The sequence below is a fragment of the Nelumbo lutea genome, chromosome 1 (genome assembly GCF_056320005.1).
Source record: "Nelumbo lutea isolate HS-2025 chromosome 1, American lotus-T2T, whole genome shotgun sequence".
Classification (NCBI taxonomy): domain Eukaryota; kingdom Viridiplantae; phylum Streptophyta; class Magnoliopsida; order Proteales; family Nelumbonaceae; genus Nelumbo; species Nelumbo lutea.
In genome coordinates this window covers 103310887-103336460 of record NC_142684.1, presented here as the reverse complement: position 1 = coordinate 103336460, position 25574 = coordinate 103310887, and the positions used below count along the sequence as shown (strand labels likewise).

Below are 25574 nucleotides of genomic sequence, written 5' to 3'. Positions count from 1 at the left end.
CTGATCCTCCAGGCAATATAGAGCCAGCAGGCGACAGCTAACGTAAAGCTTTCTCCAAACCCATCTGAATATGATTCCAACTCCTTGTTTCAAGCTCATACGGACGCTTGGAAGTTGAAACAACGTGGCCACTGTTCATTTTATATGCTTGGGTGGAGCTTTACTTACAGGCTTGTTCATGATTATTTCAACTCCGGAGGAAATTTTACGAGCAAATTAATTTGGACCCACCATATGACGGGCATCCACGATTGCTTCGTCCTGCTGCAACGCCCAGGGCTTAGTCATGCATGTTTACAGAGAGAGAGAGAGAGAGAGAGTAGCAAAGAGATTTTTCTTTCTTTTGTGGACCCCCGGGTTGGCTTTATCCAAGCTTCTTTGGCTTTAACTCTGTAGCTGCACTGATGCATACGTCGTGATGGTGGTCTGTTTTGGATGATATCTTCAACCTTTTGACCCAAGATGGAAAGCGAGGCTCATTAGACGGAGCGGAACGGCGGGGCTAGGTTCTAGTAAGCAGCGTCAAACAGGTTGTGGTTGAACTGGAATGTTCAGACTTTAGAAAGAATGAAAGAAAGCTATGAGATGATTACTTGAGTTGACTGTATGCACTGCTTCCATGGTTACGAAACGAAAGCTCAGTTTCTTTTCTTTATTTTTTTTATTTTAAATATCAAACTGATTCAGGAATCTGCTCAATCATCATCAGTGAGAGATAGGTTCTAAAGATTTGTGTGGTAGAGTAGAGGTAAGGTTGCATAGACAAGGAGAGGATAAACGACATATATCTGGGAAGAAGAGGAGTTCACGTGTGGCAAGCAAGCTCCTAAGGGAACTTGAGTTGGCACCCAAATCAGGAATGATACTTGAAGCAAACCCAACTCTTGTCCCATAAGGCGGTAGAGGTGTCGTTTAAAAGCTGCTGCCCCTCGTCGCCATGTCTATGTTTTTAAGCTTGAAAAGGATTGGCTACCGCATTGATATATATATGATCTTAGCCCTACATACTTCCATCCGACAGAGCTATACTGGTTTCTTTTTCACAAGTGAGACAAGTCCTCGGAAGATAAAACATCACTATTTACTGTTTATTTGATAACGAAAATACGCATACTAGGACATAGTCTCAGCTGGGTTGTTCATAGATTATCCTTCTTGACTGTGTTCAGATTTATGACATTTCACTTTATTTGTTGCCTCAAGCCTCCCTATGAACGTAGCTAGCTAGGCTCTTAAACATTCTTATATGGAAGTTTATCACTATCTTTCCATCTTCTGCATAAGTCAAGCTCCGCCGCTCTCATGGCGTGTTGGGGAACTACACTGAGATTAACTCTCCAGCCTGATATCAGAAGAGGGGTTTCCCATTGGAAAAAAAGAAAGAAAGAAATCTTAGAACTAACGCCGATGGTTATTCTTCAACTGACCTGAAAACTGAATGTTCAAAAACAGAATTTAATGGTCTTATCAACCAGAAATGCCTAGCAATGACAAGGGGAGGTTGGCTAGGTCAAAATCTAATCTAATGTAGACTGGAAATTTATGCTCCAGGTCGAGTCATACGTCATGGCACACACAGTTTTTTCCTTAAACCCTAGTCCACCAGAGCCAGGCATTCTGCGAGAACTGAAGACTTTGCCAATGTCACGATCGTTCACCACTTGCAATTGATGCGGCTGCCCATTGGTATTAACCAGTGCACAAGCATTGAATTCCAATTGATTCAGAAATTCCCATTGGTAAGGGATAATCTGGGGTGTAGGTGTATAATTAATCTTTAGAATTCCACCAGATGGGGAAAAAAAAGAAAACCCTAGGAGGAATATCCTGTTAAAGACTGTTATTCAAAAGATGGTCCCAGGAAATGGTTTGATCGGTGAAGAATAGTAATTCTAATTAGAGGAATTAGGTGAAATTTGTTGTCTCTCAGAGTATGGTCCAGGAAGAAGGTTTGATTCATGGGAGAAGCCATTTTAAAAGATTTGGAATTTCAAGTCCGTGAAGAAGAAAAAGTCAAAGACATTTATATAAATTGAAGGAATCAAAGCCCAGATTTCCTCCATTTATTTGTTGAATATATATATCATGGAAGAGAGAATAAAACTGAGTGGCTCAGATCAAGGATGTAAAAAATGTGTAGTTTACAGGTTTGTATACCAAGAAATATCTCGCTTGAGGCTGTTTTTGTCTCAAGTAAACCTAAAATCCTAAAAGCTTGTCACCCCATGCTTTTGAATGATGTCCTAATGGGTGGATTCAAGTCAAACGAGCCGAATAACGGACTATTTGAGTTCAACTTGGTAGAAAAACATGTGACTCCAGTTCGAGTTCGTGCTCTATTCAAACTAGAAGCATTAGCTCGAATTTGGCTTAACTCAAAAGCTCATAAGGTGGAGTTTCTCCCAAGTTTCATATAAAAAATAAGAAATTGTACATATAAAAAGATTATATATATTATACATAAAAATAATTGTCTTATTATATATAAAAATCATTTATTATTTATACATATAAAAACTTAGAAAAATATTATTTATAATATAAACTCAATTAGGTTCACAAACCTCACAAGCTAAGCTTAATTGGGCTCAAACTAGGCTCGAAGTTTGCTTTAGGCACAAAACTGAGTGAAGCTTTTCATAAGTTGAGCTTAGATAGTTTGTGGAAAGCTCGGTTCTTGTCCACCCCTATGCCCATTTGGGAGTGCTTCCACACAATGGCTTTTGGCATTACATGAGCAGACAAACCCAAAAAACCATGAAACCGTTTTTGGTAGAAGTTGGAATGTTAAAATAGGCTTGTAGAAGCCGCAAAATCAACTTTCCTATGAATTACGTTGGGTATCTTCTTCAAAGTGGCTCAATCAATGCAGCTCAACCAATGCAAAAGTCCTCCCTAATGGGGTCTAAATTTTTATTCTCTAATACATCTCCTCATGTGAAGGCTTATTAGGCTTGAAGCATGGACAAGCATATGCCCACCCTTACCTTGTGCTGAAATTTCTTAATTATAATGAATGCGTGATAGAACACTTGGTCAAACTAGCTCTAATATCATCTCAAGAAATCATTCAATTTAGAAGCTTAAACTGTTACGTGAGGTCCCTAAATATGCTTTTATTCCAACAATTTGCATTAAGGTAGAAATGGAATTTCTATTGCCAATACCACTCCAACATCTATAAGCTAAGGGATCTTGTTGTTTGGTTCTAGAGACAGTGCAGCTGAATTAATCTATAAACCCATGAAATTGGAGAGACCAACTCTGCCAATAAGATGGATTTCAAAATCATTGTTGACATGGGGGGGAGGTATTTATGTTAGTCTTTTGAATTTTGCAATTCTGGATCCAATTCAGCCTTCCAAAATCCAAATAGACAAACACAACCCAACAATTTGCATCTTCAACCAATCACACTAAAAGTCTGCTTACTTTTCATTAATTTACATTTCACAATCCCTACCACCACTAATCCATTAACCCCACTAATTGAGTCAAGCTTATACTTCCCCCTCCCTGTCCCTTTCGGGGGTCAATGGTGCATCACAAGTACTAAAACATATTTCACTACATGTTAGGAAATGTATGTTTAAGCTTCATTGTTATCACCACAAGCTTCATTGATAATTAGGAGGAAATACCCAAGGTGGTTTTGTTGAGCCAGTGTTTAGATTGGAGAAGTTGATGAGAATACGATTTCACTTGCTATACTAGTTAATCCAATCACTACATTTCTTCAAAATAGAGCTAAGATATTTTAAATAATTAGAAAGTGAATATAAAGGCTTTAGCTTTTTAGTTGAAGAATTTTTTAATGATATTAGAGATTGTTTGACCAAATGGTTTAGTGTTTTCGATCCACTACAACAAAATCAGTATATAGTGATGGATTTCTTAGCGGCACTAAGAAAGACGTCGCTATATATCCTTTTTTAAGCGGCGAGTGATGTAATCCGCTGCTGTAGGTGCGGTTGCATAATTGCTGCTATAGAACACACAAACTAAAAACATGAAAAATAGAATAGCCCCACTAAATCTTCTCTCCCACGCAAACAAAGTCTCCACCTTCTTTCGTCTTCCCCAAAACCTCACCAGCGAAAACCCCCTCTATTCTCTTTGCCCATTCCAAGTTTTCAACCTCTATTCATCATCTACCGCCTCTCCTTCCTTCGGCACCTGAGAAGAAACAACTGAAACTCCGGTGAGGTAAGTCACCAATTTCTCTCTCCCCCTTTCATCATATTTTCCTCTCATGCTCTCTCTCACAATTTTTCTTTTTGTTTGTTCCCTATTTCACTACAGCAGACCAGATGAAACTCTTCTCTTTGCCGATCAGACCATCAAAGTGAACTCCCTCATCTCTTGCCATTCCCCCTTCGGTAGATGAGAACAACCAAACCGAAGTAAACTCCGGCGAGGTATGTCACCGATTTCTCTCTCTCCCCCTTTCATCTTCTTTTTTTCTCTCATTCTCTCTCTTACACATTTTTTTCTTTTTTCGTTCGTCCCGATTTTTTATGCAACAAATCAGACAATCGAAGGAACCATTTTCAAATATACACTCTCATCCCTCCTTGTAACATCAATGTATGGTTTGTGATGGTGCGCAATCCGGTTGGTCTTACCTGTCAACGACCTTGCCTCCGACTGGAGCCACAGGGAGCCTGAAACGGAGAAGATGAAGGAACTTCGGGGGAACCCGGTGAGATTGCTCCGAAGCTCAAGTTAGTATTCTCTCAAAGGCAAGATAAAACCAGATGGTGCAAAGTTCACATACCTTGTTCTTAGGGGGTAGGGAGCCTTTTATAACCACTTTGTGCACTCACTCCGAGGATTCTGTCAGGTCGGGTATGATTACTTCTGTGCTCTGTCAGTTCGGGTGCCATCCCCTCTACTGGGACATAAACACCACTGTTCCTTATCGGAGCCGTCTCTGTAACTGGAGATGGTGGTGGCAGGTGGCCGTTTGAAGTGCGGCTGTCAAGCGTCAGATCCCAAGTCAGTCAGGTGCGCTGCCCCTGGATACGAACTTCCTCGGTGTTAGGCATGGTACGGTTGTTTAGTTCGACGTCGTGGAGGCGAAGTGCTTGGAGTGGTGAGCGAGGTGAAGTCTTGAGTTCGGATGGAGGTGTGTCTCGAACTGCCATGGGGCAGGCCAGTTCGGGTTATTGCCCTTTGTGTTTGGCTTGGGGCCTAAGGGAGAGTTCAGGCCCCTTATAGGGAGTTCGGGCTCCTAGTAGGGAGCTCAAACCGCTGGTTCCTCCCTGTGGTGCTCGTGCTTTGGGCACACTGTTGTGTCGAGTTGTTGCCTTTGCCACGTGTTGCATAATTATGAGGTCAGGCCAAATCTTCCTTCATCAATTTCCCCCCACTCCTCGTGCTAAGGGTCTTGCCCTGGCACGGGGAGTTCGCGAGGTGGCAGGTGGATTTGTCCCGTACTTTGAATTTCAATAGCACGAGGTGTGTTGTCAGGGTTCTTTGGGTTTCTCGAGCGCCCAAAAGGCGGGAAACTCGCCGGCCTGTGACAAACGTGGCGCCGCACGCTTATTTCAAATTTCAAAAAAGCGTGCCACTGGGAGACGTGACAACGGGTCTTTTCGAATTTTGAAAAAATGTGTCACTGTCGTTTTTAATGCGAGGAGACATGGGCTGGCATTCTGTCAGTTTCAGAAAGACGTGCGTTGGCGTTCTATCAGTTTCGGGAAGACGTGCATCGGTGTTTTGTCAGTTTCAAAAAGACGTGCACCAATCATGTCTCGGTCTCAGAGGACGTGCGATCAGCGCGACTGTGGGCCGTCCGATTGGCTTTGATCTACATTGTTGGTTCTCGGTCACTGTGGGTATAAATAGTGGGGGACCCCAGTCGCTTTGTCACTTCTGTGCTTTGCTTCTTGAGCTCGCGTCCAGGCTTTTAGTTCGCGCCCAGGCTTTTAGTTCGACTTCAAGTTTATTGCTCGTGTTCTAGTTCCCGTAGTTTGTTCAAAGCTTTTTCTGGGTGAGTACTTTCCTGGAATCCATCTTTTCTCCTCGATGTCTACCTCAGATAGCTCATACGGTTCTTCAAGTGGGTCTAATGCAGGTTCTACGAACCGAGTTGCATCCCCTGACGAACTTAGCGAACATAAGGTAGAGCTTGAGGAAGAGTTTGAGCCCGTAGACCGAGCCGCTTTGGGCAGTCTGGCGTCTACCTCTTGTCGAGGTCGGATGTTAGACAGGTTTGGTCCCTCGACTATGACGCTTGAGGGGCTCCAATCCCTTATTACCTATTACAACTTGCCTAGGGAGTACACCTATTTCATACCTTCAGGTAGCTTTCCATGGGAACATGGTCTTGAAAAGATCGTGATATTCCGGGAGTAGCTCCCTGCGGGGTTGCGACTGCCCTTCCACCCCCTTCTTGTCGAGGTCATGAATCACTTCGGCGTTACTATCGTCCAGCTTCACCCGAACTCCATTCGTAACTTGGTGGGGACAATCTCCCTATTTTGCGAGCAGGGCTTTCCTTTAAAGTTGGAGATATTTTCTTCTATTTTAATGCTTAAGAAACAAGCGGGTCCCCTTCCGGGCGTAGGCGGAAGTATTACCTGTCTACTCGCCCGAGTTTTAAGCTCTTGCACGAACTTCCCAACAAGGTCCTAGTGTGGAAGCGGGACTACTTCGGGGTGCGAAGTGTACTAGGGTGGCCGTTTCAGACCGGGTGGGGGATGGTCGCCCCTGACTCCAATGTCACACTTGATAAAGAGATGGTAAAGGGCCTCCGGCAATGGGCACGGCTAGGGCTAAAATACCATTAGTATCTGACGGAGGCCAAGCTCATTGTGGTCGGTCTGAGTTTGGTAGGTTCCTTGCTCAGAGGTTTCTTGTTTTGCTTTGTTCTTTCATTTTTTTTTGATGATGAACTCTCTTTTTTTGTAGGTGTGATGGACTCAGAGAGGACTCGCGGTGGGCACATGTTTCAAGGCATGAAGAGGAGGAAGCGAGTCGCCAAGAGAACTCGTGCCGAGCTGCCCCAGGATGCAGATATTTTCTCAAGGCATCAAAGATGCCGAGAAGAAGGCCGTCGATGAGTACATCACCTCGCCGCGCTTTGATGACCTAATGGTGGACTCGTACAGAAGGGGTTTTAAACTAAGCCGGTGGATGATCTGGTACACGTACCCCAAGCTCGATATCAGTGCCATATCCACTTCGCACATAACTTAGGAGATGGCCAATGCTGCAGATGGTGATCCAGATTCCAAGGGTGAGGCAGGACCTTCGGGTGTCGTTAAAGTGCCCTCTGATAATGAAGAAGTGGCTCCGGGCCTATAAATTTTTTATTTTTTTTCTAAATGTACACTCCCTTATATTGAAATGGAATGACTTTTCTTTTGGTTAAGTGTTGGTTGTTCTCTCCCAAGTTGACCGTATTTTCTGAACTGATCATATGCCCGATCTGTTTCTTGCCCGGGTTACTACACTTGCACGACCTGTTTTGATGTTTAATAGTTAAGTCTCCGCTTCACCTGAGCCTTTGGCCAACTTTTCTTTGCTTGCCTATGCCGAGGTTCCTTCATTAGCTCGACATCCTAGCCCTTGGGCTCTACAAGCGATTTCGTCCACTTCGCTTGGCGGTCTATAGGTAATATCACCTTAAGTTGACGATGTTCCACGCTCGGGGTACTTGTTTGCCCTCTAAAGTTTCGAGCTCGTATGCCTCCTCGAGCGCTCTCTTTACTCTGTAGGGCCCTTCCCAATTTGGTCCAAGTTTGCCCACGCCGGGTTCGGGCGCCATGATCTTACGGAGAACCTGGTCGCCGACTCGGAAGCTACACTTCTTTACTCTGGCATTGTAGTACTGAGCTACTTTTTGCTAGTAGGCGGCTGTCCGGATGTGCGCGAGGTCTCTTACCTCATCCAGTAGGTCAAGGTTGGTACGTAACTCGTCTCCGTTTGTCTGATCGTCATATGCTTCTAGTCGTAGTGTAGGTATTTCGGTTTCCGTTGGGATTACCGCTTCAGTGCCGTAGGTGAGGTTAAAGGGGGTCTCTCCCATGGCGGTTTTTTCTGTAGTTCGGTGAGCCCATAGAACACTTGGTAGCTCATCCGCCCACAACCCTTTAGCTCGGTCTAACCGTTTGCTTGCGGGTGTGCGACCGATGTGAAGTTCTGACAAATTCCCATATTTTGGCACCATTCTTGGAACTTGATATCCTCGAACTGTTTACCGTTGTCAGAGATCAGTACCCGAGGTAGCCCGAAGCGGCATTCTATCCATTTTGTGAAGTAATCTATTGCCACCACTAGGAACTTTCCCCCACCTGTTGCTGGCGGGAATGGCCCCAGGAGATCGATGCCCCATTGTGCAAAGGGTCATGGGCTGGTGATGTATTTGAGGTCGGAAGCAGGTTGATGGTGGATATTGGCATGCTTTTGATACTTGTCGCATTTTCTGACGAGCTCGACAGCTTCTGCCTTCATCATTGGCCAGTAGTATCCTTGTCGAAGTGCCTTTTGGGCGAGGGTTCTGCCCCCAGGTGTCTGCCACACAGTCCTTCATGAGTGTTGCGGAGTACGAGCTCGACTTTGGCAGGTCGCAAGCAACGTAGGTAGGGGAGTGTGTAGGACCGTCGGTACAACCGTTCATCTATCATGACGTATTTGGCTGCCTAGCGCAGCATCCTCTTGGCTGCATTGCGGTCCGCAGGGAGGGTTCCATCTAGCAAGAAGCTCGCGAGTGGGTCGATCCAGCTAGGCTCTGCTTCAAGGACGGGAGCGGCCTCCTCTGCTCCACCGAGAATGCTAGGCCGAGGTAAGTCTTCTACCTACACGGTTCTCATGGTGTTGTGACTCGTGCTGGCTAACCGGGACAGGGCGTCGGCCTTAGTGTTCTCTGACCTCGGGATTTGCCTGATAAAGTGTGACTGGAAGTTGAGCAGAGCCTCCTTTACTTTCGCCAAGTATGCGATCATAGAGAGCTCGCGTGCTTCGTATTCGCTTGTAACCTGGTTAACCACGAGCTGGGAATCACTACAGATAACTATGTGCTTTGCTCTTACTTTTTGCGCTAGGTTCAGCCCGGCTATCAGTGCCTCGTACTCTGCCTCGTTGTTGGATGCCACGAACTCAAAGCATAGTGCATATTCCATTTTCGTGCCACCTGGGCCGCATAGGACTATTCCGGCCCTGCTGCCCTGCTGGTTCGAGGAGCCATTTATGTGAAGGATTCAGGGCTCCTCATCCCAGTTCGCGCTTGGCCTAACCAAGAGAGATGCCACACTAGCTGCTACTTCACGGGGTTCAGACTCTATTGGCTTGGGAGCTCCGGGTTCATCTGAACTAGGGATCTCGGGCTCAACTGGCCCAGGGGCTTCGAGGCTGAATGTGCCCTCGGTGATAAAATCTGCTAAGGCTTGGGCCTTAATGGCAGTTCATGGCTTGTACTGGAGGTCATACTCGCTGAGCTCGATGGCCTACTTCGTCAGACGACTGGACACCTTGGGCTTGAGTAAGACTTGCCACAGATGTTTGTCAATCAAGACGATGACGGTGTGAGCCTGGAAATATGGGCAGAGTTTCTGAGCTGCAATTGTCAGTGCGTATGCTAATTCTAAGACCTCGCCCTCCTCGGGCTTGGCTAAGGTTGGCATAGTGGCGATGTAGCTCTTTAGCTCGTTGAACGCGAGCTGGTAGTCTTGGGTCCATTTGAACCCTTTGCCTTTGATTGCCTTAAAGAAAGGCAGACAGCGGTCTACCGATTTGGACATGAAGCAGCTCAGAGCGGCTATGCGGCCGTTTAGCCTCTGAACCTCTTTTACTTTTCGGGGTGGTCTCATATCTAGGATGGCCTTTATCTTGTCTGGGTTGGCCTCAATACCGCGCCGGTTGACAATGTACCCCAGGAACTTACCCGAGGTGACACCGAAGACACATTTGTTGGGGTTCAATTTCATGCTAAATTGACGCAAAATTTAGAAGATAGAATCTAAGTTTGTATTAATTCATGTGAGAACTGCGTCTTGACGACCACGTCGTCTACATAACATTCTATTTTCGTGCCAATTAAGGGCCGAAACAACTTATTTACAAGTCTTTAGAAGGTCGCCCCAGCATTCTTCAGTCCAAAGGGCATGACCTTGTAGTAGTACAAGCCGAACTCGGTTATGAAGCTGGTTTTTTCCTCATCGGACTGGTCCATCCTGATTTGGTTGTAGCCTGAGTAGGCATCCAAGAAGCTTAGCAACTCATGTCCCGAGGTCGCATCCACTAGGAGGTCAATTCTGGAGAGGGGGAAGCAATCTTTTGGGCAAGCTTGGTTCAGGTCGGTGTAGTCGACGCACATGCGCCACTGCGAGTAATGAACTTCTCTTATGAAGTCCACTGCGAGGAGCTTTTCGACCTCCTCGTTGACCGCCCTCCAGCACTCCGGTGCTAAGTTGCGTTTCTTCTGTCTAATGGGTCTGACTACAGGGTCAATGTTAAGTTTGTGAGTTATAAGGCCAGGGTCAATACCGGGCATAACGGCCGCGGACCATGCAAAAATATCTAAATTTTGAAGTAAGAAACTCACCAGTTCGGTTCGTAGAGGCTCCTTGACGGAAGCACCGATCTGTAGCGTTCGAGCCGGATCTGTAGTCGAGGTCGGGATCATGATCATTTCCTCTATGGGCGAAGCTCGTTCCTCGCCCTGCTCCGTAGGCTGCTCCAGTTCGAGGTCGTCGGCTACCTTGGTTTTTCCCTTTAGAGCGGCAACATAACACTTGCAAGACTCAAGCTAGTTGCCCCGCGCTACCCCCACATCGAAGTCTGTGGGGAACTTCATTGCCAGATAGTAGGTGGAGACCACTACTCGCAAAATATGCGTAATTGGCCGCCCTATTATGGCATTGTATGAGGAAGGGGTCGCGACCACCAAGAAATCATGGTTGAGCCTGACCACGCAAGGCAATGTGCTGACTTCCACAGGTACTGTTATTTTCCCGAGGGGCCTGACTTCCTCTCCGCTGAAGCCCACCAGAGGAGTGTTTGCAGGCTTCAGCTTGCTTCTCTACAACTGTAGCTGGTCAAATGCTGACTTGAAGAGGATGTCCGCTGGACTACCGGAATCCACAAGTACGCGCCTGACTTCGAAGTCGCTGATCCTTAGTGTTTTGACAAGCGCGTCATCGTGGGGGTAGTGGACACCTCGCGCGTCGTTTTCCATGAAAAAGATCGGTTCTTCTATCTTCGGCCTCTTTGGAGGGTTCTGTTCTTCTCGGGCTGCCTCGCGAACTGACGTTCGAGCTGCTGCCGAAGCACACCCTGCTACCACCGAGCCTTCCACTATCACATGGATGGTTCCCCGAACTGGCCTTTCTTCTTGAGGTCGTTGCAACGCTTCGGCCAGTCTACTGCTGGATTCGGGGGAATCCTTTCCGTGCTCCCCTTGCCGATCTGCCTTATTATTATTATCATTATGCTGTACAAAATTTGTCAAGTATCCGCGACAGATGAGTCCCTCTATCTCATCCCGGAGATTATTACACTGTTCGGTACTATGACCGTGATCTCTATGAAAACTACAACACAAATTTTTATTTCTCTCGTTTGGATTACTCTTTAGGCGAGGTGGCCACTTTATGTATGGGGCGTCCTTGATCATCATCCTGATCTCGGCCCGCCTTGTGTTTAATGGAGTGTAATCCGTCCGAACTGGTAAGGGAGTTCGGGACGGCTGCCTTGGCTTCGCCTCCCAGGCCTGGTTTCTTCTATCACCTGGGTTGGAAGGCTCACCTTCTCTTTTTCTTTTCTCGACCCCACCTTCGGTTCTTTGGTTGATTTCTTTCTCTATTCTCATGAACTTGTCCGTGAGCTTGAGGAAATCGGCCACGGTCGTGGGCTGGCTAGCTACCATGTGCCATTTGAACTCCTTGTGCGTTACTCCTCTCTTGGTTGCCACGAGCTGTACTCCAGGGTCTAATCGCGGTATCTGCAAGCATGCTTCATTGAACCACTTGATGTAGCCCCAGATGGATTCTCCTTCCCTCTGGACTACTCCGAAGATGCTTTCCTCGGTTCTGGGTTACCGCTTGCTGGTAACGAAGTGTGCGGTGAAGACCTGCACGAATTGGGTCCAGCTTCTTATTGACCCAGGGGCTAGGTTCCTGTACCAGGAGTTCTGATGTGAGGGGGGAAGGAACTGAGAGAATTGGGGCAACTTTTACCTAATCCAAGCTCATATCTTCCTTACCTCTGAGCTCCGGCAGGACACGGGTGGCAGATCGGCAACTTTGTCGGCGCCTTCGTTGTTGAGCGGGCCTGGTACTGGCTCTGCTGGCCTCTATGTTGCCGAGCTCGATGGGCCCGGAATGTTGGTAGTCTGCTTCTAGGGCGCTGAACCAGTTCTCCGTGAGCGGGAACTCAGGCTTGGAGCGCCGAGGTGCTGACTTTGCGGGCAGGGTTCCCGACCCGCCTGCGAGCTGCGAGGCGAGGGTGATTTTCCTTTCCTTTCAGCCATGGGATGAGACCTGGCTATTAGGGGGGTTTTGGAGTTGAGAGGCTTCTCCTCGGTGAGGGCGTCCACCTTGAGGGGAGGCCTTAACCGGCTTCAGAATAGGGTGCTAAGGTGGAAGTAGTGGCTGGTTCAGGGGTAACTGAGGGAACCGTTGTTGATAATGGTGTTGAGAGAGGTGGTGTAGTACTTGGGGCTGCTGGAGTTGATGCTGCTGAAATTGTTGCATTTGGGCTTGCATTGCCCGCATGCATTGCATTAGGTCATCCAACTGGTTCTGGCGGGTCGCTAGTGGGACAACAGTTGGTTCAATAAAAGTTGTTTCTATAGGGAGTGGAAGAGGGATGTTCAGGGCAGGAAGGTTTAGGGGCGCCACTGCTTGTGGTGCATTCAAACTGGGGATCCCATCCACTGAAAGGGGGATGGTGAACTGTCCGATGCACACCACGGGGACCTGGAGTTGTTCCCCAGTGGTGTTCGTCTATGTGCCACATTCGGCATTGCTGGAAGAGGTCATGAGTGTTGGAGTTTTTGGAAGAAGAGGAGGTTATGAGAGTTTTAGAGGGAGGCTTTTAAAAGCGTTCCCACAGACGGCGCCAATTGATGGTGCATAATCCGGCCGGTCTTAACTGTCAACGACCTTGCCTCCGACTGGAGCCACAGGGAGCCTGAAACGGAGAAGATGAGAGAACTCCAGGGGGAACCCGATGAGATTGCTCCGAAACTCATGTTAGTATTCTCTTAAAGGCAAGATAAAACCAGATGGCGCAAAGTTCACATACCTTGTTCTTGTGGGGTAGGAAGCTTTTTATAACCACTTCGCGCACTCACTCCGAGGCTTTTGTCAGGTCGGGTATGATTAGTTCTATGCTCTGCCAGTTTGGGTGACATCCCCTCTGTTGGGACAGAACTACCATTGTTCCTTGTTGGAGCCATCTCTGTAACTGGAGATGGCAGTGGCAGGTGGCCGTTTGAAGTGCGGTTGTCAAGTGTCAGATCCCAAGTCAGTCAGGTGCGCTGCCCTTGAATACGAACTTCCTCGGTGTCAGGCATGGTACGGTTGTTCAGTTTGATGTCCTAGAGGCGAAATGCTTGGAGTGGTGAGCAAGGTGAAGTCTTGAGTTCGGATGGAGGTGTGTCCCGAAATGCCATGGGGTAGGCCAGTTTGGGTTATTGCCCTTTGTGTTTGGCTCGGGGCCTAAGGGAGAGTTCAGGCTCCTTGTAGGGAGTTCGGGCTCCTAGTAGGGAGTTCGGACTACTGGTAGGGAGTTCGGACCGCTGGTTCTTCCCTTTGGTGCTCGTGTTTTGGGTGCACTGTTGTGCCGAGCTGTTGCCTTTGCCACGTGTTGCATAATTATGAGGTCGGGCCAAATCTTCCTTCATCAGTTTGATTAAATCATTTGTGAAAAGAAAGACATAACCAAGAAGAAATAGGAAAGAAAAAATAAGCAAGACTTAACCAAATTTTTTGTTATTAGATTAATTCATTGTGGTTAAAATCATGAGTTTCATGAAGAATTGAATCATTTGCCTGTTTGGTTACCATGTGAACATGGTGTGTTTTGGTATCATTTCTTTCTTCATTTTCCATTGACTGCTCCTTTATGCTTTAAGGTTTTATTTCTCTTGATAATTTTATTTGGCTTCTTCTCACTTAGCAAAAAAGAGTTGTTTATATCAACCCAAATTATGAAAACTGCCGTGTCCTCTAAAGCATTTTATACAATAAATTTAAGACTTAGGGGTTTAAGGATTTAACCTTTGGGGTTAAGGGTTTAGACTTTAGATTATAGGGTAAGGTTTAGGGCTAAAGCTTTTATTATGGTTAATTTATATATTGATTTGTTTAGGGAGTGATGAAGGGTTTTTTGGCAGCACCCTATTGTTCGGACTACTTCCAGGTGGCCGATGACTCAGAGGCCGAAGTGGAAGATTTTTTATGGATGAGGATTCGGATGACGAGCTGACTAGGCCGAGCTAGGGCTAGATTGGGTGTCGAGCTGGGTTGATTGCTAAACTAGGTAGCTCTTCAAAAAAACTTGCAAGGAATAAATGTCAGAGGACCCACGGTGGCTAACCCGGCAAGGTTGCTCTAATGATTAAGTTAGTACCTCGTAGTAGATCACGAGCTAAAAAATCATAAAGTATGAGAGCTAGAATGTGCTTATTTGCCTCTCTCTTGTGTTATTGGGGTTGGTGCCTTTATATAGGCATTGTTTGGTTTGGGCCTCACGCACTACATCCGAGATTTCTAAGAGGTTGTGCCTAACTGGTCCGAGATCCTCGGAGGTAACCGCCATGCATGTTGGCCATCCTCCGAAACATTTGATATGTGGGCCAACTTTCGAGAAACCTGGGAGCGTCGGGATATGCATGCTGAATTTATCGACAAGCACATCTCGCAGGTCACCGCTTGGTCCCCAGTTAGGTCGGCAAGCCCTTGAGGGAGGTCGTCATTGCGTCGAGGTCACTTTGGCTAGTGACAAGGTGCTACAGGCTGACCCTGGATGAGGTGCTACAAGCCGACCTAAGTTGTGGTCGAGGTCGCTAGGTCGGCATAAAGGCAGGTTGCCAGGACGACGGTGAACGTAGGTTGCCAGGTCGGCGGTAAAAGCAGGTCATTAGGTTGGGGTAAAGATGAGCCGTGATCTAGGACTCCAAATCATCACTTAGGTGGTCTAGGTGTCATCTAGCTATTATGAGATGCTATGTATCACAATGTTATTGGAGGGCTAAATCCGCCCTCATCATGGAGCATTCACATATTTTTGCAAATCCAAACATAGGGACCTTTTGAATGGGTATGCAAGTCGAATCAAAGCATAGTTGTAGTCAGTCAAGCTTGTTGTTTTCTTGAGAAACGGGGGTATTTTTCTTTAATGAAATTTAATGTTGCCTATCAAAAAAAATCTTTGTCAAGTCATAGGTCTACAATTTGTTGATAAACCTGTGTGGCACCATAGTGAGACCAACCATCTATATTCAGAAACCTTAAAACTAAAAGAAAATAAATAAATAAAAATTGATCCCTTAAGGAGGTGGATCTATGTATGACAAAATTTGCAAAAGATAGGCTAGACCATTTGATATGTATACTTTTGTTATCAATCCTCAAAGACTAGACATGTAGTCATAACAAACTGAAAAAATAAAGAGAACATTAGCATGGTTGCTGCACAATGATGACATGCACAAGAGATGAGTTGTCCTATTGATCATATACAAGAGACCTGTGAAAGTGCTTTCTCAAACTTTCTTTGTTTCCAATAAGTTCTACTGATTGTATGCAAGAAATGAAACAACTCTATCAACATTATCACAATTCAGGAAATTGTAGGGTTATAAAAGAGATGAGTAGTCCTTTGATTAGCCTGGTTATAACTGTGTAGACTTTGGGTCTTTGTAATTAGTACACACTTTGCTGAACCAATCACATCTAAGTTTGGCTTAGGCTTCTTTAAGCTGAATGAGTTCAATTATAAACTTAGGCTTGGCTCGGCTCCAGAGACCCAAAGTTGAATTAGCTCATAAGGTGACTGATCTAAACCAACATATGAGCCAGTTAACGTAGCTTTGTTGGTAGCAAAAGATAAAGCTTCAAACATGATAAGACCAGAACATGAAAGAAAAGTAGAATGCTGAAACTGGACTAGTGTAGTTAACTAGCTTGACCACATATGAGTTGGAGATAGCCATTTGGTTTGATAGATTTCAAATTTCAGATTTGAGCATGTTTTGTAGCATTGTCAAATGGTTTGACAGATTTCAGATTAAATCTGTCATATACCCATTTGGTTTGATAGATTTCAGATTAAATCCATAATACAATGTTCTTGCAAAGTCCTTGGGCAGAGTTGGAGATAGCTTTTGGATAGATCTCTTTCAAATAGTATGACATGTAGTCTGGGTTAAGAGGTAGAGAAGGGAGAAAAAGCAGTAGTACCTCTGCAGCAGACATTAGTTGTTTCTCTAAGTACATGCAATGCTTGGAGGAATCAATCATTTTTAATAGATGTTACGCTCCTACTGTACATTAGTTGTTTCTCTAATTCAAACACACACTTCTCAAATATCCCAACTCCTGTAGCCAAAACTAACTTAAACCACCCAAACAAATAAAACTAAATCAGAAACCAGATGAAAGGTGATAACTACATACTTGTGGGCCCATGCACGAGCTCTCAACAAATGGACTCTAGGTCCAGTCCTCTCAAGAGACCAAATCTTGTGGATTCCTCTAGATAAGTTTCTTATCTAGGATAACTCTAACTCTCATCTAGGATAAACTTCTCCTAGATAACTCTCATCTAACCTAGATAATGTAAACCTCTATTCTTATCTCTTGTAAATCCTATTGCAATTTGAACTCTTTCACTATAAATAGAGTGGCAATCGGCCATAACCAAAATAGGTTAGCCGATTTATTTTTTATTATTAGTGTCTGTTATTCTTGCTTTCAGTATTATTGTTTTTGTTTCCCTGTTGTTTTAACTAAAGGAAAATATTTACAATGAAAAAGTTACTCTGCTTGTGGATTTGGTAAAGATTGAAGCTAGACTTTTTTTGGGAAAAGGGTAAATTTTATTTAAGAACTAGCAAGAGCATGATACAACAAGCTCCTGGCTAGGCAAAATAAAACACAAATTACAACAAGATTACAACTCCTAGATGCTTCTAAATCTCAACAAGGCCACTGGATAATTAAGAACCTGGATCTACACATAATTAAGAACTCACATGTTTCAACTTTCTCTCAGTCTTCATACTTCAATCCAACTATTACTGGGATTAGACCTAAGAATAATCAAATAATTCATGTCTTCTAATCAAATCTAACCTAAACTATCCAATTAAAAAGATAAAGCAAAAACAGAGAATAACCATGTGACTTGGGCCAAATAGTAGTTTCATGGTTAAGATGTGCTATGTTTTTCTTTTTTTTGGTTGGTTGGACAATGCACCTAGGCCATGAATTTGGGGTCCAAATATACCCAAAAAATTGTTTGTCTTTATGCCAATTATCATTTAAGCCTTGTCCCATCTATATGGGGTCGGCTACATGAATCTTGTTTCACCATTCCATTCTTTCTCATGCCAATGGTGTTGTTAAATGAGATCCTCACTATTGACCATTACTAGGAGTGAGAGTGTGGTACATATAAAATGCATATTCTTTTTGCCATGTCTACAAGGAATTGGTCTCTCATTTACTAGTTACTCAATTGCACATTCTTTTTTAAGATATGGTGCCATTTTACCAACTTCTTTGGAGGTGTATGGTCCATCCTTGCTGATATGAGGTATCTTATTTGGTTATAGTTGTCAATTCCTCCTCCCAGCAAAGAGAGGGAGCATACTATGGAATAATCAAACCAAATAGTTGAATCAATGAACCAATGAGCTCTCCAGGTCCATTTTTCTTCACAATTTCATGGGTTCAATGACTGAACCACCAGTTGAACTGGTCAACCCATGAATCAATCAACTTTCAGTTTTATGTCCTATCTGTTTCTAACAACATTGATCTATCTTCTTGTCCATTTATTGGAGTTTATAGGAGTTTAAATGAAAGAATATTTAAAAATAAGTGCAACTTGGTGGAAGAATTTTTAGAAAACATGGGAAGAGATATTTTCAGGGTCTTTTTCATTTTATTGGGATTTGGTGATGTATCTCTAACATAATTTTGTAATGATTGGCAAACAAATATCTTTCAATCAAGAGATGATGTAGTGGCTGTGTACACACATATTGGGAAATAATATTTTTGTTAGTAAATAGTGCAAACACTGTATATGAGATGATGTATAGAAGAAAGATCAGAAAAATTAGTGAAAGTTAGAGTTGTTGTTCTACTAAAAAATTGGCAACCAAATTTTGATTCCTATAAATCCATTTAACTAAAGTAGGAAAAAAAATTTCTAATCTCCATGAAAATGTTGCTAATCTTCATGAAAAAGAGAATTCTCATAGAGACCATCTGATAGCATTTGCTGAATCTTTACAAACTAAAAGTGAAGTGGGACACATTCTCTTGGCAATTCTTATCCCAGCTAGCAATGACATATCCTCAGCTTTAACAACATCTTCATCCCTTTTGTGGCATCTGTCAGACCAATTGAATTTGTGTGGATTGCCCATTTAACCTGTTCAATTGACATATCTAATTTTGCTTCATAGGCATGGCAGGATGAATGAAGAGGAGATTTTGGATTAGCTGAATTTGATAGCTGTTTTATTGGCTGCTGAACCAATCAGTTTGTTCCACACCAGCCAGTAAATGCAAGTGAGAGATTGAATGGTTATGGGCCACATGCAATTGGTGTGAGAATTTGTATTGATTTCATGCAGAGCTGATGAAATTTTGGCTGCCTTCTTTGCCATGTTGTTTTTTGTGCTTCTAATATCATCCTATTTGACACTTTACTTCATACACTTCAATCTTGTGGTTTTCATTATATTTCTTTGTATTCTTCTTCCCTTATCTTTGAAGGTTTCTAGACATAGAAGTTCACTTAGAAAAAGGAGAGAAGAATGTTATTACCACTTTCTATGCGACAATTCCTACAAGTTGATGTTTTGCTTTCCTTCTATTCTTGTTAATTGTATCAGAGCACCTACGAGGTTGGAAACTAGTGGTAGCCTATTAGGGGTTGGCTCTTTGCTAACAGTTAAAGTGGTTGAACCAAACGACTTATTGCTTTGTCCCTTAATTGATTAAATTGTTAACCCAACTTCAGCTTCATCCATTAAGGAGCTCATGACCCTCTTAATAACTTATTCACCAATAGACAAAGCAACAAGTCATTCAGTTCTAGCACTTTAGATTAGTCATTTGGTTCAGTCTTTTGTACAAGTTCTATGTGTTGGTGGGTCCCAAATATTTATTTTTTATAGGATTTATGTTAAGGAGACCCACATATCCATTTGTATAAGTTCTATGTATTGGTGGAGCCCATACAGTTGCATATTTACATATGTGTCTTCATTTATATGTATTTTGACTTTATATTATCTTAAAACAAAATTCTTAGGTTCTTTTCATATCTTTAATTAGCCTTTATATGATGAAATGATACATTTATAGCAGCGGATATATGAATTGATGACAATTAAACAATCTTTTAGCAGTAGATATATATGCCGCAATAACCAATGTTCCACTGCTATTGATGACTTATTGCGTAGGTTTTCGTAGATGCCACTAGAACCTATAGCGACGGTGCATACAGCAGTGGAACGGGACCCGTCACTAATCCGCCACTAAATATCTATAGTGGCGGTATTTTAAATGTATAGCGGCAGATCCTTCCACCACTATAAGACAATTTTATTATAGTGATTCTTAATTGTCGCCTCCATTATAATTAAATTTCAATACAAAGTATGAGTGAGCTTGTGCTTGTTTACGGTTCAAACGCAATAGACTTTAATATGAGGGGTATCTTAGAGAATAAATAAGTGTTCAATGACCCCATCTAACAACTTAAGATTTTAGGTTGAATGGTTTCCTGAGATAAATATTAGGAAAATACGAAAAAACACATTATTATAGAGAAAATATAATGAACAATCTAGATGCTTTCTACATAGAACTTGGTAAAGTAAGGGCCCCAATCAATGTCCTAAATGAGAACGATGGAAATGATATTACTATGTTTTTTTTATTTAAAATTTATGCTTTTATCTACTTTGTTATCCTCGTACTTCAAATTCAAGTTTATCACTTCTTGATAAAGTACACATTTAAGATGACAATTTCTATGGTGCCCTAATGATATAATACTTGAAATTTTTAACCAACCAAAAATCTATGTAATTTTGAAAGAATACCAATTGAGTGGTGATCGGTTTGATAGGTACCAAACTATAGATGGTTCTTATAGCTTAGATCTATGTAGTTCATTTTACAAAGATGTCTCAAGTTTCTCTCAATAGATGTAATACAACTACATATAAGCGCTTTTTTTTTGGTATTACAATGCAAGTATATCTATATCTATATATAAATGTGTGTGTATGCATGCTTGAAATTCCTCAAAGGTTTTATTACAAGGCTCAGTTTGGAAGGAGTACAAATATAAAAATGTAGAGTGCAAAAGCTTGTATTTTGTATATATTTGTACTGTACATATTTATCCTCTTTTCAGTTCATGAATACAAACACGGTTCAGATTTTAAACCATTTTTGTACTCATCTTATTTGTTTGAAATCGGTGCTAAATGTAAACCCCATTATTAAATGCTTCAATGCATTAACTTTGATTAAAAAGTTGATTATCAAAACAAAACAAAATTGTATCCAAAACATAGGTATAGTAATATTCTCTTTTCAAAGTACAAAAATGTCAGAAAATGTATTTTTAATCTAATAACCATTACTCTTTTACATGTTAAATAAATACTCACAAACACGAACCATATTACATAAATACCCTAATTTGACATTTGTATTACAAACAAATCGGAGCCTAGGTTTCTGTTTGAAATCGATGCAAAAGCCTACCGACAGCACTACCATCACCTTGAATGTTTTCAGTTGTAAGTCAACACTTTTCCACCAAGATTGAAGTTGGCACCAAGATGATTTTTGTCTTGTAGACTGCCCAAAGCCCACCTTGGGATTTATTGCGCAATGGAAGCTAATTTTGTCGTTTTCCATTGTAATGTGTCAATTTTGTGCTTTAGTTGTTCAATAATTAATTTTTGTCTTGTAGACTGCCCAAAGCCCACCTTGAGATTTATTGCGTAATGGAAGCTAATTTTGTGCTTTAGTTGTTCAATAATTAATCCAATGACCACTAATTAATTGTAGTAGATCTCCTCGATGGCTGTTTTAAATGATGTGAGACCAATCATATATATATGAGATCGAATAGGATATCCAATCATATATTTATATGATGAAAATAATTAAAAAGTATTTATATTTTTTATTTTTTATTTAAATTGGAATATTATTTTTAAAAATCAAATCAGATAGGATCATTTCCGAATGTTCAACTTTTCAATCAGATTCAAATTCAAATTCATGCTTATCAAATCTGATTAAACCTTTGAATCGGAATTATAATTAACAGTGTTGGATCAAATTCAAATATATCCTAATTCAAATCCAATCTAATCCATTTACATCACTAAATCTGAATCCAAAATAATATATGAGATAGGTGAAAAGAATTGAGAACTAGAAAAATCAAGAGGATTGGGCGAATCGTGTTATTTTTGAAGACACCCACAAAAGAAAATAGAGAGCCTCAAGGTGTATTCCCGGGGTAAGTTGTCTGATATTTAAGTCAGTAAATAGGTGAAGAGTCATTGGACTAAGCCAAGATGGCTGACCAGATAAGAAAGCGATGAGTGAGGTGTGGAAGCTGGGAATAGGCTATATTGCGTCCCTTTTTCGGATCCAAGGCTTTTGATGGCTTATCCTTAATCTGGGCATGCCATGTGGGATTGAGTTGACCGATTAATTGGCTCGGTAGTAGGACTGGTTTGGAGAGTTTACATCTCCGCCCCACAACACCTTACAGCATATTTCCGCCATGTAGTGGGAGCATCTTCCGATGATAATATAAAAACCAACAATATCATCATCAGGAGATGCTCTCAATACACGGCGGGAATGTATTGTGGGGCGAAGATATGAACTCTGATTTGGATCATCAACAAGTTTTTTGGCCTAATCTGAGACCACATGGTGGCTCAGATTTGGACCACGCATATGGGTCCCATCATGTAGTATACAAGATAAAGTCATCTGGTGGTGATGAAGGAAAAGAAAACCAATTTTATCTTGGTTATTTATTGTTTATCTTTGAGCACTACTTGTCCTTTAGTACTAGTTTTAGAGGATAGAGGATTTTTATATTATTTTGTGGTGAGCCTCCTACTAATGTTAGTATTGCCATTATATGAAAACAAAATTTAATACATTTATTGTGTTAATCTATACTATAAATATAATTGTATGTAAATATATTCATTAAGATATTTGTTTTAATTTCGGTATAAGCTAGTCATAAAAGTTAAATCTAAATACTACACATGATTAATGATTGATGCTTACTTGTAATCGTAGGTAGAACATATTCATATACTAGTTTATATAATATGGTAAAGGGTTTCTAATCTGTTGATGGTCACGGTTCTTAGCATATGAACTGTCATATTTCTGTCTACTTTCTGTATTGGTTGTGTTTAAACACAGAATCTATCATTTTTAATTCATGAAATTGCTCGGGAGATTTATTTTGAACCGATGAAAAGAGTGCTTGGGTTGAAATTTGCTCCATTGATAAAAAGGAGGCCGGGTTCAGTCCTTACAAAATTTGTTCTCACACCATCCTTACATCACTTACAGCCGCATGCACTTAGAACAACTCATATACGAGGACTGACTCAGGATTCTGATCGAAGATGGATAAAAGAACATGTGGGGTCCTTTAGGGCCTCCATTTACAAACTGGATTTCCTATCAACTTTCCTACCCACACTCTATCCATCATGAATTGTAGCTACACATCTCTATTATAAATTGAGAGATGTGTGACTGCAATTCACAGCAGGTAGAGAGTGTGTAGAAAAAGCAAATAGAAAATGTAGTACTGTGAAACAAGAGACATGGGTCCTTTAGGGCCTCCATTTACAAATGGGATTTTCTATTCATTTTTCTTGCCTACACTCTACCCATCCCGTCATGAATTGCAGCCACATATCTCTATTATGAATTGAGAGATATGTGTTGCAATTCACGGCAAGTAGAGAGTGGGTAGGAAAAGTGAATAGGAAATTGGACACCATTAAACGAGAGAAATGGCTCAGTTATACATGTGTTGAACATGCTTTCTGTATTTTATGTCCAAGTATTTGGGTTCAAGATCTGAACTCAATAATTTGTCCCTGATTTGAGTTTGATTTTTGCCCCCTTAAAAATGTCCGGCCCTACTTTCATACTGGATATGGTTGTGGCCTTGTGGGTTAGGCTGATTGTACAGATTGCAGCCCTATTTTTAACCCTTTCAGCCTTAGCGCCTGTTCGTTTGCTCTGAAATTTGACATCTAAAAGTGCAATAATTACATTAAAAGGTATATTGGTATTGGTGAACTTTTGTTTCCTTTGAACTCTGAATGCAGAGAATGATTTTTTGAACTTTGACTTTTGAATTCTAAAAATTATCAATTATCTATTTTGACCCCATATATTAGAGTTTTTCTTTGTCTTTTTGGGAGTATCATTGAAAAACAAAAATTTGTATGATTGTACTTTAAGAGATAAAAGATAAGAGGAAATGAACAACTATTTTTCTCTTAAAGTTAAAAGATTCCTCTTAAGAGATAAAAGTTAAGAGGAAGAAACTTCTTGCCAAGTTCTTAGATGTCTTTTCTGATTTTTGATCATTGATGTGATGTCTTAGATAGAAATAATCTGAACATAATTACCGACAGATACAACATATTCATAAAAAACATATATGATATAATTTTAAGTATAAACACAATATTCATATTCAATCCAATTATAAATATATAAAATTCAGATTATTCTTAACCAAAAAATTAAAATGCCATTTGTAGCCTTGTGAGAGAAGGGCTTTCTCATTCAAACACATGACTGGTGGTTAGTCTCCCCTGGTCGAAAAACTGGGGTAATAGATTTAATTCAGATTAAAAAGTTATCTTTTATCTTTCAGTGATAAATTAAACCTAGTTTAGCTTTTAGACTAAAACAAGAATCTCAACACAAAGGATTTCAAATTTTCAATATTTAGATAGAATTGGTGATAACATGAATCGTTAATTACAAATAAACTTAATTAAGTAGTCGATCTCCTAGATAAAATAAAAAACCTGACCTTAGTTTACTACTGTATAGTGGGTCTCAAACAAAATATGTAAAATTGCCCATTGCTTAAACCTAGAGAAAGCTAAATTATATGGGGCCTGAAATTAAGATGCACAACATATTGTTGGGGCCACAACAATCACCTACAAAAAGGGACCACACCAACTTGTTAGATTAAAAATAATTCACTCGTTGAAAAAATAAGACACCCAACACATATTGCCACAAATATATACATAACCAATTCATATATGTATAACTTATTCTTATGTCTGACTAGTAAAAGTAAGTATGATTGTACTTGGAAGAGGAAGCGGAATACTTTGAATGAGTGAAGGTGTCTGATTGCCAAAAACATCCATGATACACTGTTTAATTCCATGTCATATTCCTCATGGTCTATGAGTTGAGCAACTCTATTCATATTTGTTTGTGAACGATTAGGGATGGAAATTTTCCCCATTTCCCTGATTCCCATGGGGATTCGCCCCGAATAGGGCAGGGATGGGGATGATTTTCCCCCGTGGGGACAGGGATGGAGAAATTTTCGTCCCCGTTAGCGGGGACAGGGTGGGGATAGAGAGAGCATTCCCCGCCCCGTGGGATCCTCACTAATATATATATATATATATATATATATATATATATATATATTTGATATTTTTAAAAATATGGTTGAGTATGTTTGAATCTTTTATAATAGGATTATAAATTTTAATTATTTTGATTTTATTTTTTTTAATAAAATAAAAACAAAAAACAAAATGTTTAACATTATAAAAAATCATGAGGAATGAGGATCCCTGCGGGGATGGAGATAACCTTGTCCCCGTTAGCGGGAACAGGGATGGGGAAAGGCTCCCCGCCCCCACCCGCCCCGTTGCCATTCCTATGAATGAATTTGTTGATTTGCTTGACCCAACATCGGGATCCAATTATCACAAAATGCCTGAGTGCCCCATCCATCGCCAACAATTCACTTACACAAGGGATTTCACCCTTTCTTCCCTTTCTCTCATCTACTGCCCAAAAGGATCTGTAGTGCAGATACTTGGCATTCGAAATTGTAGCCCAAAGTGAATCTGGCTGGGTGCAGAAGCGCCAATAAAGCTTCATTAGTAGAGCTGTATTTCTTTGTTCAACATCAACTGAACCCAAACCTCCCATTTCTTTGGGTTTTAGAAAATTGCTCCAGCCTTCACATATACCCCGGCCCTTGCCTTGCTCATTCTTGCCCCACTAGAAATCACAACATAGGCC

General features: G+C 41.7%; 1 long non-coding RNA gene and 1 other non-coding gene across 2 annotated transcripts; both read left to right on the top strand.

Moving 5' to 3' along the window:
* Positions 1-4041: 4041 nt before the first annotated feature.
* Positions 4042-19511, top strand: LOC148876506 (uncharacterized). The gene is made up of 3 exons (XR_016105822.1): positions 4042-4206; positions 4303-4418; positions 18650-19511. It is a non-coding gene; the product is annotated as an uncharacterized LOC148876506 (long non-coding RNA).
* Positions 15586-15686, top strand: LOC148876507 (U6 spliceosomal RNA). The gene has a single exon (XR_016106383.1). It is a non-coding gene; the product is annotated as a U6 spliceosomal RNA (small nuclear RNA).
* Positions 19512-25574: the final 6063 nt, after the last annotated feature.